Source organism: Budorcas taxicolor, chromosome 22 (genome assembly GCF_023091745.1).
Source record: "Budorcas taxicolor isolate Tak-1 chromosome 22, Takin1.1, whole genome shotgun sequence".
Lineage (NCBI taxonomy): Eukaryota > Metazoa > Chordata > Mammalia > Artiodactyla > Bovidae > Budorcas > Budorcas taxicolor.
Window position 1 is genome coordinate 974,803 of NC_068931.1, and position 12,668 is coordinate 987,470.

Consider the following 12,668-nt stretch of genomic DNA (forward strand, 5'->3'; position numbering starts at 1 on the left):
CCAGTGCTTGTTAACACGATGGGGCCACGCTCGGGCACCAGGCGCTTGCCTGCACTGTAGCCACAGGGACGGAACACAGGAAACAAACAAGTACCAGCCCGGAGCCTCTTTACTGGGGAGTATGAGCAAGGACATGGGCGGGGCAGTCCTCTGGAGGGCAGAGAGACGGTTCTCAGAGTGTGGACTGAGGGCTGGCAGCACTGAAATTATCAGGAGAACCTGCAAAATATATATATGTTCCTGGCTCTCCACTTAAAATTCAGAGTGACTGGAAAACTGCATAGTAAGGACCTCCAAATATCCTCCCGTTAAAGCAAGGATGGAAAAAAAAAACCCCATCAGAATTGACTTTTTTGGAACTCCAGACACTAACCAAAGGGTAGCAGCAGCCGGGGGAACACTTGAGAAAGAACCCCTGAATCTCGGTAACAATGTTAATTCAGCATTTTAACCTGCCCCTAGCTTCGTGATAGCCTTGAAGGTGACACCCTGCATTCCTGGCACCACAACTGGCGCTGGGAGGGGGAGAGTGCACCCCATTCAGGGGGATCCGTAACTGTTGGGACCTTTCTGGTGGCCCATCAGAGGGCCTGCCTGTACCTCCCCTGACTCAGGGCTCTCTCAGGGCAGAGGTGGCCGCTTGAGCAGCTTGTGGAAATCACTTACATGAAAATGTTTGCCGAGACAAGGGATGAATTTTGTGTCACGGCAAACAACAGGCTAACCAGAAGGCTAGGGAGAAAAGGCTGGGGAATGAGACGCTTTGAAAAGCTCTGACAAATTCCTGGAAACCTAGAATGTGGCTCACATGCCTGGGGCCGTGGGCATGCTCTGGAAAGACTGAGAAGCCTCCACCTTCCCCTGCATGCCCCCTGCGGGCTCTGCACCAGCAAGACGTGAAGGTGGGGGGCGTGCAGTGAGGGACAGCCTGCTGGTGTTGAAGTGCCCGGACACACACAACTACTCTGCAGAAACTGGTTTTTGTTTCTGTTCCAGGCATTTGAGATGCTCTGTCCAATCACTTTCTGACCATTAAGCTAATGCAACAGAGACATCTGCAAGACAGAGACAAAAAATACAGACTTTGCATAATTTATTCAGGAAACAACAGCCCTGAAATGCTTCCCCATCCACCATGTGGGTTATAGGAGGCATTTAAGCACTGTAGATTTTTTTTAAAAATAAAGACTTAATAGAAAAAATGGGCAAACTATCACTGAGTTTATAGTAAAGGGGAAAAAATAGACTTTAAATATATGAAAAGATGCTCCAGTTCATTCCTAACAGCAAAAGTAAACATCTCAAGTTGCCACAGGTATTGCATTGTAGGGTGGGAGAGGTTGAGGACAGTTCATTGCATTAGCTTCTGACAGGTAGTAACTGGTAAGCCGTCGTGACAGGAGGTGGAAGGTTTGAACTCACCCTGTAGGAAGCAGGGATGTTTGTCCCTACACACTAGGGAAAGGGTCTCTATACCCTAGTGAAAGAAATCTGCCCTGGGGAGAGGATTAAAAGATTTCTCTGCCTGGCTCTTTGAGAATACATGTCTAAAAATCCTACCTGCACAGTAGGTATGAGGTTGAAACGTCTGTCTCAATTACAGAAACCTAAGAAATTATCACCCGTGAGAGGAGGTCTCATGTTGGCCACATCCAGAGACTCTGGTTAGAACACACACAGAATCACCTGGGGCAACTCTGCCCCCAGGGGCATCAGGGAGGCCTGGGATGATTTTGGTTGTCATGACCAGATATGACAGTTCCCCACCGGTGTCTGGTGGGAAGAAGTCAGGGGTGCCATGAGACCACACAGTGCACGCGCACGATACCCCAGAACAGGGCAGACCCAGCCCAACGCCAACAGCACCGCAGGTCTGCAGGGATGGGCTTGCCACTGAAGCCTCATAGGTTCCCACTGGTGAAGCCCTGACAGATGAATTTACAAACCGAAATTATAAAATACACAGGGCAGAATCCCACCTGAGCAAACAATGGCAGACACAGGAGTAATAGGGTTGGGCTCCAGTGGTAGGATTATAAAAAATAATTCAATACATCAAAGAAGGAATTTAAAACCCCAGAGGAAGAAAAATATTATCAAAAAGACTATGCGAATCTGATAATGAAACCCAGTTTCCAGAAGTGAATAGATAAGACTGAAAATAGAGATGGTCAGTTTGGGGTCAGGCTGGATCAGGTTGAGGTCAGGCTGAGTCAGGTGAGGCCAGGTTGGGGTCACATTGGGTCAAGTTGAGGGCAGGTTGAGGGCAGGCTGGGTCGGGTTGGGTCTGGTTGAGGTCAGGTTGGGACAGGTTGAGGTCATGCAGGGTCTGGTTGAGGTCCGGTTAGGTCTGGTTGAGGTCAGGTTGGGTCAGGTAGAGGTCATGCTGGGTCTGGTTGAGGTCAGGTTGGGTCAGGTAGGGGTCAGGTTGAGGTCAGCTGGGTCAGGTTCTCTCCCAGGAACCCTCCAAAAGGAGTCAACAGAAGACAGACAACACAGACAAGAACACACATGAAAGATAAAGTGAAGTTATCAATACTGTTTAGTAGGAATCCCAAGGGAAGGAAACTGAAGATAGGTGACATCCGGCCGCAGCTTGGAGTGACCACAGGATGGCGAACACCCCCACCGGGCACTTTTTGGGGAGACCTGGGGACCTCAGTCGAGAGGACCTGACTTTGCGGTACTTTGGGGGAGATGTCACCCCATTCCTGGATCCTGGGAGCTGCAGGCTGGGCGTTGCCCATTAGGGATGCTGCCTCTGGGGGGTCTGTGAGGGGGGCATCAGAGGAGTGTGTGTGTGTGAAATGAAAAAGGGGAAAATCACACAAGATTAGACAGGGGTCTCAAATATCAGAAGACCAACCCACAGTTGGAGAAATGTTTATTCTGTAGCTGAATTTACCAGTTTGTATTTAGGCTTAGAAACATGAACTGAAACAGATTAAAACCTGTTTAGTAGAGGTGAACCTTTGGATCTCACAAGAGAACTGAAGTAGTCTTCTCTAGGAAAAATGTCTTTCCTTGTGCAAAACAGATAGCTTCGTATTTGGAGGAGGTGACCTTTAAAATGAGCAAATTTGGAAAACTCAGCAATGGCCACAGGACTGGAAAAGGTCAGTTTTCATTCCAGTCCCTAAGAAAGGTAATACCAAAGAATGCTCAAACTACCGCACAATTGCACTCATCTCACACGCTAGCAAAGTAATGCTCAAGATTCTCCAAGCCAGGCTTCAACAATACATGAACTGTGAACTTCCAGATGTTCAAGGTGATTTTAGAAAAGGCAGAAGAACCAGAGATCAAATTGCCAACATCCGCTGGATCATGGAAAAAGCAAGAGAGTTCCAGAAAAAACATCTATTTCTGCTTTATTGACTATGCCAATGCCTTTGACTGTGTAGATCACAATAAATGGTGGAAAATTCTTCAGGAGATGAGAATACCAGACCACCTGACATGCCTCTTGAGAAATCTGTATGCAGGTCAGGAAGCAACAGTTAGCACTGGACATGGAACAACAGACAGGTTCCCAATAGGAAAAGGAGTATGTCAAGGCTGTATATTGTCACCGTGCTTATTTAACTTATATGCAGAGTACATCATGTGAAGTGCTGGGCTGGATGAAGCACAAGCTGGAATCAAGATTGCTCGGAGAAATATGAATACCCTCAGATATGCAGATGACACCACCCTTATGGCAGAAAGTGAAGAACTAAAGCACCTCTTGATGAAAGTGAAAGAGGAGAGTGAAAAAGTTGGCTTAAAGCTCAACATTCAGAAAACTAAGATCATGGCATCTGGTCCCATCACTTCATGGGAAATAGACGGGGAAACAGTGGAAACAGTGTCAGACTTTATTTTCTTGGGCTCCAAAATCACTGAAGATGGTGACTGCAGCCATGAAATTAAAAGACACTTGCTCCTTGGAAGAAAAGTTATGACCAACCTAGACAGCATATTATAAAGTAGAGACATTACTTTGCCAACAAAGATCCGTCTAGTCAAGGCTATGGTTTTTACAGTAGTCATGTATGGATGTGAGAGTTGGACTATAAAGAAAGCTGAGCACCGAAGAATTGATGCTTTTGAACTGTGGTGTTGGAGAAGACTCTTTGAGAGTCTCTTGGACGGCAAGGAGATCCAACTAGTCCATCCTAAAGGAAATCAGTCCTGAATGTTCATTGGAAGGACTGATGTTGAAGCTGAAACTCCAATACTTTGGCTACTTGAGGAACTGACTCTTTCGAAAAGACCCTGATGCTGGGAAAGATTGAAGGCAAGAGGAGAAGGGGACAACAGAGGATGAGGTAGCTGGATGGCATCACCAACTCTATGGACATGAGTTTGGGTAAACTCCGGGAGTCGATGATAGACAGGGAGGCCTGGTGTGCTGCAGTCCACGGGGTCGCAAAGAGACGGACACGACTGAGTGACTGAACTGAACTGAAATGTACCTGGGTGGGGAGCCACGCTGCTGGGCCCCCGGGGCCGCACATCCTCCCGCGGGTGCATGTACTGATTGACTCTCAGGCGTTAGCACCTGCATCTTTCGTGGGGACATTCTCGGGCTCCAGGGTCCACCTGCCTCCCCAGCACAGGCCAAGCGGGAGTGAATGGTGAGGGAGGCTCCTGCCCCAGGAGGAGCAGGGCAGGGTCAGGGGGAGCTCTCAGTGAGGACAGCATGCCCCAGAGACGGGCCACTGCAGAGCTCGGAGAGGGCTTTGTCTTCTCGCTTGAGAGCCAAGCTCGGTCAGGGAAGCACAGCGGGGGGCACTCAGGAGACGAGGTGCAGAGCCCCTTCCCTCACCGCTTCTGCCATCAGCCCCTGGGTCTGCAGGGAGGGGACCATGCTCGCCCCCCCACCGAGGCGACTCCGGTCCTCATCTGGCCTGGTGTCCCTCCACACGTTCACTTCCGATACAGCCGAAGTGCTTCACCTCTGAGTTGACACGGGTTCACAAGAACGAACACATGAGACCAGCCACGTGACAATCGGAAAACGTGATCTAAATGAGAAACACTTTTCTCCAATCAACTAGCACATGACTGTGGCTGAGCTAGTTTAAAATGAAAATGCGCCCAACCTCTTGACAATAAGGAGGACACAGGTTAATATTTGGTGAGACACTGCATTGTTTTTCAATTCTTATTGTCCTACCGAGACAAACATCACATGAATTAACATAAAAATCATCCACGTGTTAAGTACAAAGACCCAAAGGTAAAGAACTAATTTCAAATAAAACATGTTTGTTAGGAAATTTCAGTCTTAAAGTACTATTAGGATCATTCCCATAATTTCTGTCCAATTGTTAACCTCCAATGTGTTCAACCATTTTTTTCCTGGAATGCATTTTTTTTCTATATGTCAAAATTACACAAATTTCAAATTATACTTCTAAAGTGTATATATGAATAGAACAAAAAACACGATAATTAGATCTATTTTTAGCCATGCTGTTGACAGAAAGATTGATGATTATTTTTCAGTTATGATTTATGATAACTTCATATGGTCTCCAAATCTGTAAGGCATATAGAAATTTGATAACTAATAACTCTTATCCATAAAGCATGATGTATATAGCAGAACTGCATAAAACTGCCCCAAAGATTTCTTAAAATTAAACTTTCAATTTTGAGATTGTAGAGATCCTTTTACCCAACTTGTGCAGTGGTAGCATCTCACAAACCTGCAGGGTGCCGCCTCGGACACAGTCCAGACACGGAGCGTCCATCACACCGGGCCCCCAGCACCTCCATCCCTCCCAGCCCCACCCCGGCCTAACGTGGCCCCAGTGGCCCATGCTCTGTCCCTGTGCTCCTGTCATCCCAAGCAGGGTGTACAAGAGGACCCTCGCTGGCAGGCAACCCGTGAGGACTGGGTCTTTTCGCTCAGCGTAACTCTGAAGATTCACCAGATCGTGGCTGGTGCAGTGCTCACAGTTGCATAACCCTCTCGAGGTGAACGACAGCTGGCTCATTTCCAGGATTTGGCTATTAAGAGCAAAGCTGCTACAAACATTTCCATAAACGTCCCCTCATCATGTGGTTAAACACCCAGTGGAGCTTAGATTTTTACTTTTTGATAAAAGTCTAATTTACATTTTTTTTCCTGACTGTGTTTTTGGTATCAAGAACAATGTGCTTGATCCAACATCCCAAAGATATTCCAGTGTTGTTTTCCCAAAGTTAATAGTTTACATTTTACACTGAAGTCTGTGATGCACTTTGATATAATTTTTGTACAAGGTGTGACCCTCACAGGAAATGTATGTCAACCCCATTCTTGGAGGTGGGCATCCGCAAAGATTTTGAAAGCAAGCCATAAAATGTTTGTTAATCTTGTGATTTATAATAGAGTCATTTTAGAGAAATTCTGCTTGCTCTGGAAACAAGCTACAACAAAATAAAACCAATGTAATTTTTTCCTCTAGAAATTTTATGCATTTACGTGTTGAGTGTCTAATGCGTCTCCATGTTCTCAATACTCTGTATCTTCCACATTTTTTTGTAAACTGTGTACAAGTATAAACATGTAAACAGTCAGATGTTTTGGGTATCCGTTGACTCTGATTTCTAAACAAATGCTGTTTCTAAAATTATTCTTAGAATAGCAGCCACTGAAAGTGCTTCTAGTCTCTCCAGGATGACTCGGAATTTTCATACATTCTACCCATTGTAGGCACAAATGGCTGGGAGTCCAGCAGCCTGGGGACGTACTGTACTCACAGCTGAGAGGCGGCTGCACACCTGGTGTGGGTACCTGGAGCCCTCTGTTCAACCTCTGCCCTCAGGAGTTTGAATTCAACAAGCCTAGACGGCAGCGAATCTACCTCTAAGCGTCTGTGAAGCTCCGACGGGGGTACTGAATAAAGAGGAAAGAAACGCCTGATCCGCTCGGAGAGTGGGTGTGAGCACGCCAGTGCAGCTCGTAGGTTCCTGAGGCCAGACGAGCTGTCTCCCTATGCACCTCAGCCCCCAGGACCGCTTCTCCCCAGAGCAGCTCACTTCTGACGGGAAGCAGGACAGGCCCCAGGTGAGCAGACCTTAGAAAGCACAGCTCCCGTGTGAGAGCACGTGCGTCAGTGGTCCTCACAGACGGGCTCCTCCAGGCGGACTTGGAAAGTCTGAGTACATAGTGACTGGACTGGAAACCTAAGTCAAGCCCCGAGTCTATGGTGCATACACTCTACACAGCGACAGAGGAGGGAAGAGAGAAAGACCACGCAACACCACGGGGAAACAAGATGTCCGTACGGTCTGGTGAGAGGGTGCGCACACCTGGCACCCGGGTGGCAATGGAGGGCAGTGGTCAGTCTCAGCAGCATCTGGCTCTGCCCTGGGCAAGACAAGCTCCAGTCAGACGCCCAGACCCAGGTCCCTGCGTCCGGAGAAGACGGGAGGCCTGGGCTCTTCAGAGTCAAGGACAAGGAAAGGAACAGGTGGGAGGGACGTCACAGGAGGTGGAGTGAGAGGCCGTGAGATGTAACCACACGAGATGCATAGACCTTGGTTAGAGTCTACCAGAAAGCCTACAAAACACAGCTTGGGGGCAGCTGGAAAAATCTGAAATACTGGTTATTGTTAATTTCCTTAGGTGTTATAATAATGGAATTGGTTATGGAAGAGAATGGCCTTATTTCTAGGAGATACAGACTCAGCTACTCAGGCTTAACTGTCCTGGCTTCTGTAAACTGCTTCCACATGGTTCATTCATCTCCCGTATATATGGACACACACACACATACACACAGAATCTCGTATATATAATACATATACTTACACACAGATGGCTAGGTTTTCACTGTACTACTCTTTGGACTTTAATGTATGTTTGAAAATTTTTACTTGAAAAGAGCGAGAAAGAAACAGCACCCCCACAACCCAACCCAACAAAACACAATTCTGGTGATGATCCTTTCCTCCTTACGAAGTAAGATGCAAAATAATGTACAACGTCCATTTTTATTTATGGAGCTATTAATAATGATTATGTTGTGTGACAGCTAATTTTATGTGTCAACTTGCCTGGGTCATGGGGTGCCCCAAATATTTGTCAAATATTTTTCTGGGTGTTTCCAGTAAGGTGTTTTTGAATGGGATTAACATTTAATCTGTCGAGTGAAGCCAACTGCCCTCCCAGACGTGGGTGTCGTATACGAAGGTTTTTTGAGATAAAAGCCCCAGACGTGGGTGTACATGAAGGTGGTCAAGATAAAAGCCCACTAGGCAGCCAAGCCCAGCCGCCCCCTTAGCTTCCTCGGCCACATAAGGCGCTCCCCACTGCCCACGCTGGCTTCTTGGTGCCACTGTTCTTGGCGTTTCTGTGCAGGACACTCACATCCTGACTGGGCTGAGGGTCACCCCACCTTCCCTTCCTGGCCTCTAGGACAGAGCCTGGCCCAACCTCAGGCACTGGAGCCCAGGCCAAGGACTCTGATCTGCCTTTGGGCTTTTCCCGGTCACAAGGTCACTCGGAACCAGCACACTGGTTGGAACCACATGGACCACACGACTTGATACACATCGTTCATTCACGTACACAGCATGCTTTGACCTCCTTGGCAATGGTCCGTCTGTGGGGAGCTCTGTGAAAGTTTGTTTCTTTTAAAGAACCAGTCCCAGATTTGGGTTTTTGATCTAAAAACTTGTAGTTACTAATTTCTCACTTTGCAAACATCACTCACACGTGGGCGTCAAAAGGAAAACAGCTAGAGCCACAACGGAAATTCCTAGCGACCGTAACATCACATCCAGCTGCACAGGAGAGACAGGCCCAGCGGCGAGGGGGCCTCTGTTCACTGCAAGGCTGAGAAACACAGAACAGCCCATCCCGGCCGCTGCAAGGGGAGCGAGGCCTCTGTCTTGCCTGCCAACGGCAGGTGCCGGCTGGCAGCAGGCGGGCAGGTGAGGGGGACGTCCCAGATCTCGGCAGGTCAGCATGTGTGACGAGGCCAAGACGCTGTTTTTCTGAAAACAGTGCAGGGTGTGTGCCAGGTGCTGTGCAGGCTGGGTTCTCACCTGTAGGTGGGAAAGTCTTGGATGGAGCCGAAGCTGGGAACCTCGGTGCTGCTGCTCCGGCCAGCTCCTTGAAAGCTGCTGAAACCTCTCCAGATTTCAGGCTCCAGCTGGTGAATCAAGGGAGTGGATGAGATGATCCCAAGGCCTCCTCCAGACTCAAGGTTCATAAATAGCAGGTAAGAGTGGAGAAGACAGAAGGCCTGGTCTCTTGGAAAAAAGCCAGAGAGAGCGGGAGGATGGAGGAGGAAATAAGCAGCTTCAGTCTGGGTCCTGGGACACAGCCTTTAAGAATAAAGGTTTCCTCAATGACCCTTGCACTCCTGGGGTAAGACGGACGTCCCAAGAAGGATGAGGCTGGACCCTGGCACCCAGGGGACAGGACGGGAGGGCACAGCACCACAGGCTCTGCAGGGCCCGAGCTCACCGTCTTGCCAGCAGTCCCCTCCCGCCCCAGAGCTCCTCACGGCCGTCCCTCTCTCTCCGCACACTCTGTCTGTCTCAGTCTCTCCCCACGCTCTGTCTGTCCTGCCCTCCTCCCCAGCGAGGCCTCATGCTCCCGGGGGCTGTCCTGTGGGGACAGGCATCCAAGCGGCCAGTCCATCCGGCCAGTTCTTGCCCCAGAGCTCTCTCCGCCTCTCGGTGGGCATGAACCTCTGAGGAAATCGCTGTTTTCTCAGGCTCCCTCATGTTGAGATTTCCTGGGCCATGGTTTGATTCAACAGCTCCGTTTTCCCCGTGGGAGGCGGGGCCGCACGCAGGACCCCTCACCTCCGGCTGGCTTCCCCGCGTCGGGCTCATCCTGGAGGGGGGGCCCCTCCTCTGCTGGGGCTCCTCTGGCCCTGAGATGACAAGTCTCCCTCCTGCAGGCACTGCGTCTAGACCCTGGTCAGCCACGGGCTTCTTGGAGAGTCCAGGACATGTGGCTTATCGCCTCACAGGCACATGGTGGGTCTGGGGTCCTGAGGACTCTGAGGTCGGCTGTGGTCACAGGACCCCTGGGAAGAACCTGTATTTCGGGGACGTTTATGTCTACTCCAAGCACCCACGTGGTTACATCGTGATGGTCACTGTGTTTTCCTCAAACGCTGTTCTCACTCCAGTCTACATGGTGTTGGGCGCTCTGAGGACAGGGTTTTGAGTGGAAACTTAGTAGCTTCTCAGATCCTGCTCCTTGCCTCAGCTCCTCTGTCTCCATCAGTGAAATAGACAGCCCTGGTGTTGCATGATAAACATACAACTGCCAGCTTCAGGCTCAAATGCAAGGCCCTGACCACATCTCCCCTGCTTCAGGGCAGATTTCTTTCTTCATGGAGGCCAATCTGTGTCCCGTGTCCTCACCCCACCTCCCAGAGTATTCCCTGTTCCAGCCCCCAGCCCCAGCTGTGGGGATTCTTCATAATCAGCAAATGAGCAACTCAGGGATGGACGCACCCTCCAGCCCCAGGCAGCCCCCAGCACAGCCCATTCCTCGTCCTCCCTCCTGGACGAGGGTCTCCACGGTGCTCCACCCCCCCCATCCACTTCATGGGGTTCTCAGGGGACCAACAGCATGTCCCTCCAGAGCCCTCCCCTCTCTGGCCCACCTGGGGCTCCTCTGCCTCCCCACCTGCTCCCCCAAAGGCCTGATTCCCTCCTGGATGTCTCCGAGCTGCCCCAGAGCCCGGGAGTTACTGGGGCTTAGGCCACTGCCCACCCAGCTCAGGGCCCTGCTGACCCCATGTGAGTCCCGCGGCCCCTCCAAGAACAATTGTCTCCGAGGTTGCTTGGGCCCCCGCAGCCTCGGCCAAGTTCAGGTCCCTAGACTTGGAGTATGAACCTCCTCTTGGATTTAAGGATGTTTCCCAGTGACTGAGCGCCTACAGGTTGGAAAAAGCAATTATGTTTCAGGACGATCGTAACTTCTAAGTCTGTTTCAATGTACAGGTTGAGGACTATAATTAGCACATCTGTATGCAAACGTCTGCTGCATCAGTTTTCTCTGAAATCTCTGTTCACACAGTGCTTCTGCTCCTGCGCCCGGAGGAGCGAGGCTGCCGCAGAGCCCGGGCTCTGCAAGAGGCTTCGGAGCTGCCAGGGTCTGGGGGGCGGCCGCCCCGCCTCCGGGGGTGGTCACGGCCGACAGCTGGAGGAGGCGTCACTGAGGGGGCTTCCACTGGAGCGTGTCCCTCTGCAGCGTCTTGCAAATCCCCCCAGAGCGTCTCTTGGGGACAGGGGACAGACCCTCAATGTGTCAGGGGCCCCACACTTGGGCCCCCAGTCGGCTTGTCCCCCCAGTCAACTTCTAAGCCCACATAATAGAAGCTCTTTGATGCCTAAGAAAGACCGAGAAGTTACAGAGCCGCCGAACAGAGCTCATCCCCCGTCCCTCTGGAGGGGGCTCCGGGGGCTTCCTGAGCTAAGAGGCCAAGGCTCTGGTCCAGCCTTGCCCTGGACGCTGACCGTGGAGCAGACCTTTGTACAGGACGGAGCGACAGAAACTGCAGAGAACGGAAAGGGGAAGGGGTCACGGCCACCACCTCTCCTGCCCTCTGCCGTCTCTGGCGGGGCGGGAGGGCGGGGGGTGTTGTGTGGACCAGCGTGTCCCCTCCTGAGACGAGGGGCTGCAGCCTGAGGGCACAGGGCTGGCCGAGACCTGCCTGCAGACCCTCTGTGCTCCGAGGCCTGAAGTGCAGGTCCCCAGGCTGGCCCCCAGAAGGAGGCCTGAGGCCCCCCTGCCTCCCCGTGAAGACTGAGACCCCCCCACGACCGGGGAGAGTAGCAGCCTCCTCGCGGCCTGGACTCCCTTAGCTCCCTGGGCAGGAAGCAGACAGTGTCTAGATCACTGAGTTTTTACTTTACAGTCAAGACAGTTCTTAATCGGTAATTTCTTTCTTAAATCAATTTTATTAAGCAAGTGATGAATCATTCCCACACCGTCTGCTGCAGAATGTGATGTATGTAAGCCACTTCCATGCGACCCCCGTGGCGCTGCAGGTCCCGGCTGGCTGTTGCGACGGGGACGCAAGGACAAGGGGGACCCCGGCCACCTGCTCCAGGGACGAGGAGGAGACCTGCCTGAGCTCCGCCAACGGCCAGACCCAGGTCGGAGGGAAAGCAGGAAGGGCCGGAAGAGGACAAACCAGCCTGAGAGGCCGTGGGAAGCAGCTCTGACGGCTGTGGGGCGACAGACAGACTGACTGACTGAAACATGAGCGGAGTCTGTCAAGTCGGCAAATTCTCACAGGCTGAAAACATCCTTCGGAAGTGTCAGCAACTTGAGAGGCAAAGCAAGCCTGGAGAGATGTGCTGCCTCAGAGACAGAGGAGAAACACGACCCAGACGTGGGCCCGAGAGGCTGGGCGTCAGGGGGTCGGCGGCGGGGCGCCGCTGGACTGGCTGCAGCCTGGTCCCCGTGCAGGACAAGGTTCATTTCACGGAGCTTTTTGTTAAGATCTTAACATGAGGGGAAGCTGGGTGCAGATACAGGAAAAGTCTGTGCTAATTTTGCAGCTTTTCTGTAAGTTTAAAATAGTTCAAATAAAAAGTTTCTTTATATTTAACTTTTTCGGTTTCAACCCTGAGGCACTGGAATGAAAAGCACCTTGGATCTGAATTTGATGAGTTTCAATGACGCCTTCACACACCTCTCCGTAAATATTAGC